General features: G+C 26.6%; 1 long non-coding RNA gene across 1 annotated transcript; it reads right to left on the reverse strand.

Moving 5' to 3' along the window:
- Positions 1-4,424: 4,424 nt before the first annotated feature.
- On the reverse strand, positions 4,425-5,315 carry LOC128042858 (uncharacterized). The gene is made up of 2 exons (XR_008198332.1): positions 5,226-5,315; positions 4,425-4,764 (listed from the first exon to the last, which is right to left on the reverse strand). It is a non-coding gene; the product is annotated as an uncharacterized LOC128042858 (long non-coding RNA).

A 5,315-nucleotide genomic window follows, 5' to 3' on the forward strand; every position in this document is an offset into this window, starting at 1 on the left:
ATATTTGCATAGCTTTTTTAACATGAAAAGTTAATTGCCAAATATCAATTCTAATCCTCTATTTTTTACATAACACCTAATCAATGTCAGTTTTTTTTTTACATGAGAAGCTAATGGCCAAATATCAATTCTAATCCTCTAGTTTATTTGACATTCTATAAGAATGGTTAAATTTCAGATTTAATTCCTATATTTCACTTAAATTTGAAATTTAATCTTTATACTTTAATTTTGACATAATTTAGTACCTCAACTTTTATAACATCATTAGTTAGTCTAAATACTTTATTATAATTAATTGGTGATGTGAATTTTAAAAATTGTTCGCACCGTAAAAATTTTCTATTAAATTTAAATCCATTACAATGTCATTTTTGTTATATGTATACCAAATGAATTTTTTTCCTTAACTTCAAAATGTTAGGCCAACAAATTTAATAGAATAATTTTAACAAGGTTAATAAATGGACTCAAATTTTAATTTTGAAAAGTAGAAGGACTAAATCCTTAAAAATAAAAATATATAGATTAAATTCTAAATATACAAAAAGTATAAAAAATTTAAATATATTAAAACCTTTACAATTTTTACTCTATAATTTAATAAAAAATTTACCCCAATGAGATGCTTGATGTAACCATGATAGGAAGCAATTAGCATATCTCTTTAATTGAATTATATGACTGATTTAAAACTTATGATCTATATTTTATTTGAATTATATGATTAATTTAATATTAAGATAAATTCAAGATGTACTTCAATTTATAACCATTCATATGATATAAATATTATTATGTATTTTATTAAAAATACTATTATGTATTTATTCATAATTTTTTAATGTAATGCTTGCATTCATAATTAGATGCTTTAGTTTTGGGAATCCTAGGCTTTCTATCAATGTTTTAGAATTAAAGTGGTAGTCGAATTAGTCGAACAATTAAATAAATTATTAAAATTTAGTTTAATTTTTTAACTGCTCGATTCAATCAATTTTTTGTCCGTTTAACCGATTCAATGCCCTTATCTAGATCAATATCTCAATCGATTTCTAATCCAACCGTATTGACTAACTAATCTAATCCTTAATTTTTATCTAATAATAATTCAAATGTTATAAAAAATCTTAAAATCCTAAATCAAGTAAAAGGGATAATTCAAATCAAATTTGGTTTTTCTATATTGTAATTTAGACATAAAAGTTATAATTTATTTTCCTATGGTGGTTGGTAGGTGATTAATTTAAAATATTCTTTTGAAATGAATTACTTTAAATTGATTAGCAAACTTGTTAAAGTATATAATAAATGCTATATTAGATTTATAAGAAATTACATAAAATTTTAATTTATTAATAATAATTTTAGGAGCTATCCACTTATATTGGTGTAAAATTAAAATAGTTTTATATCCATTTGTATATCTTTGTACGATTAATATTTGAACGACCCAACTGTTATATTTCATATTCCATTCATATAGATCATGTATGCTAAAGTTGATGTAAACTGAAAAATTCTAACCATTTGTTTTAGGTTAAAAAAATTTCAACTGCTAAATAGATATTAATATATATATAGTATTTTAGATCGATATAATAAAAATATCGAATCAGTTCGAAAATTTATATGCATGACAAGTACAATTATATAATAAATTCAATGGTTAAATTGTCAAAATGTTAATTGTTGAAAATATATGAAAGAGTGTAAAAACACTTTAGTTAAATATTGATATAAGAAGATTTTCTCAATAATTTAATATTAATTGCTAAAATACAACTAAAAGATATTGTTACTCTACCCGAAAATTGAGAGAGTTTTCTTATCAAACTATTAAATCTATTTTCTGGAATAACAATTCTATCGGTTTCTATTTGATAAGAGAATTTTTGTTTTCACACTAAAAGTTAATAAAACTATTTTTGGTTTTGTGTTTGATTCAAATCATTCGAGGCCACACTCGAAGCTGTTTGTGGTACAAGAATAGTGAAGAAGGTTGTTTAGTTGAAAGCTTGGAACGATAAAGATCCATTTAGCTGAAAACATAGGTGCAAATTCAGTATTTGGTTTATTACTATAAATATCACAAATTGGCTCGGTTTTCAAAATTTTCCTCCATTTCTATTGTTAAAAATAGGCATGGCTGACGGAATAACTAGACAATTACAAATGGTATGCCATGTGTACCTCATGTCGATGTACAGGAACTAGTTTTTAACAGTAGAAATGGATGAAAATTAAATAGAAGGACTAATTTGCTATTTGTTCTAATGTATAGGGATTAATTTACTAATTTTTATTAGAAGGGGCAAATACAATCTAACTCTTAGTACAAGGGCCTCCATGACGCTTTTACCAATGAAATCCAAAGTTTTGTTAAAATTCAAGTATAGAAGCATATTTTGACCAACTTTTTAGCTTTTCATTCACTACAAGAAAAAGAAATCATGCCTATTATCTTCCTTGAGTTGATGATCATACATTTTCTCTTTTCTAATTATAATAACTAGTTTATTTGAACACTTTTTACTTATAATATCTTCATAATATTTATTGTTAGTTAATTTATTTCGAATAATATGCAATATTTTTATTTAATCCTTTATAGTCATTTTTCGTTTTCATCCTTACTGTAATTGTTATATTTAAAATTAACATATATATTACACTATTAATTTTAATTTCAGTACCACATTATCGAATCTTATTATTCTAATCTCAACGAAACTGACGTGGAAATAGACCTTAAAGCAATAAAGCAACCCTTTGTGATCCTGCTGCTCATCACCTTCCTTCTGTCTATACTTGCTTGAAAACAAATTTGTTATAAAAGCCATCCCCAGATTCAGCCAATGGCTTCTGTTTCCCGGTTTGATACTATGATTTGGTTCCGGTAATAAGAGCAAGGTTCCTTGCCATTGCAATAAAAATCAGCCATAGGCCCAATCTCCAACACCAGCTTCGGGCCACTTTTATCCAATGGAACGGGATAACCTCCAACTCCACCTTTACTGTATTTTTGTTTAGATTTAATTGGATAATATGTCTCAGGCTTAGCTAAAAATTGTATCATCAATCTTAAATCAACGCCCCTTTTGTTGCAAAACCCAACTACAAGTATGAAATGTATTCACAATGATTCTTCCAATAGAAGGAAGGTAAAAGTAGATAGGTTTAGCTCCCAATCCGTTACATCAATTATAAAATTGATCTCTTCAGTCAGAGCTCTAAGTTATAGGTTTTCTTTTCTTTTTCTTATAAAAACTTCTTTGATGCATTCTTATTTGTCACTTATCATTAATGAATTAATATTTTTTTTAAACCATCATTAGATTCTTGAGTTCTAAGAAAATCATTACTAGAACCGACTTCAATACATGAAATGTGAGTCACGACTCAGATATTGAGTTTGTTAAATTAGAAGACCATAATTATGTCATGATTATTTTCTTTTTTGAAATGAAGGCTACAAATGATAATTCCATTCAGCAAGTCAAATAGTATTCGCAAGCATAAGATGATGAAGCTCATGGAAGTAACCCACTCCAAATTAGACCTCATTTTTAGAATTTGAGCCCAAACAACTGAGCATATCGATGATCTTATTTAATTGACCTACACGTAAACGAATAATCTGAAACATCAAAATCCGCCTCTAAAATAATTTGGTTAAACAAAGATAAATCCAATATTACATGAGAAAATTTAACAATAAAAAAAAATATCCAATTCAAAAACAACTTTCGTCGTGAGTCAAAACGAGACTCAGGCCCGTTCTTTAATGCTTCTCAGATAGACTTTTAGAATAAAAAGTGTTTCTCCTTTAAAAGCATTAAAGAACAAACATCATTTCAAAAAAAATTTCAACTTAAAAAAAGTATTTTTTGGCAGATGGAGAAGTTAAAAATTTTAACTTTTTCTTTAGCCAAAAGTGCTTTTGGCTTCTATTTACATTTTTAACCTTTATCTTCTCCCAAAATTTTTAGTATTTATATTTCAGATATAAATATTATCCTTTTTAAAACTTTAATCTAAATATATGTAATATTTTAATTTGTTAGGTTTATGTTTTCTATGTTATGTTAATATCTAATATAAGTTATATATTCAAATACATTTTAAAATAAAATAATACAAATGTGTTAAAAGCATTAATTAAAAATAAAAAATAATTTTAAAATAATACAATTGTGTAAATATCTAATTACAAAATTATTATATTTAAATATAGTTTATATATTCTAATTAAATTTAATAAATAATTAATATTAATTACTTAGAAATATTTAAAATTAATATCATATATTAAAATATTAACAATAAGTTATAATAAATTATTTTTATATTTTTACTAAAATATCATAATATTAACTAATTTGAACATTATTTAAATACATATTTGTTACTTTATACTATCATGTCTAAAATTGACATTTTATTTCTCAAAAGCACTTTTTGACAGTAATATCAAACACTCAAATTTTTCAAAAGCACTTCTCAAAAGCAATGAAGAACTGGCCCGCAAAGTTGTCATGCGAGCCTCTGCCCATGTCGAGTCGAAGCTATACAAGGCTTTCATCTCCATTTTACCCAAGACCATATTGTCCTCGTCTCGTGCTATACACCCAAGTCCGGTCGTACGCGTGCTAGCATCCCATGCAGCATCAACATTAATTTTCACATGGCTCGGGCCTAGGGCTCGCCACCATTCAACCTGCGGCTGCCTTGGCAGATGATCATCAAATTATGGACACGAAACTTCTCATGTAGTGATTGCGAAAAGTTTATTGGAGGAGGAGGGGAGTGAGGGTTTGAAAATAGAAAGATGAGATGGGAGAAAAAAGTTAGAGATTAGGAAAAATAAAAGTAAAGTTAGCTATATATACCATTTGAATAATGAAATACTATACTTTTTTTTCCTTAAAAAATCCTATACCGACGAATGTGTAAACTTTATCAAGGTAAATTAGATTTTTATTGACGAATTTGAAGTAATCTCCAATACATCACACTCTATGATAGTTTTAACTTATATTGATACTTAATAAATTGTGCTAGTATATTGACAAATTTAATTTGAGGGTCACTAATACTCAAATCAACAGGTTTTTTTCAATACAACTGTTCCTATAACTCTTTGAAATGTATTACAGGAACTAAGAGAAACATCGGAAATTAATATGGAAGAAATAGCAAAGGGAACAACATCCTCAGAATACCTGTTTGCATAGAACAAAGCTACCCTAAAAAGGAAATGAGCCGCCCTTTTAATATCCCACCACGTCCAAGGCAATCTAATTCGATAAATA

This window comes from Gossypium raimondii, chromosome 8, assembly GCF_025698545.1.
Source record: "Gossypium raimondii isolate GPD5lz chromosome 8, ASM2569854v1, whole genome shotgun sequence".
Taxonomy (NCBI): domain Eukaryota; kingdom Viridiplantae; phylum Streptophyta; class Magnoliopsida; order Malvales; family Malvaceae; genus Gossypium; species Gossypium raimondii.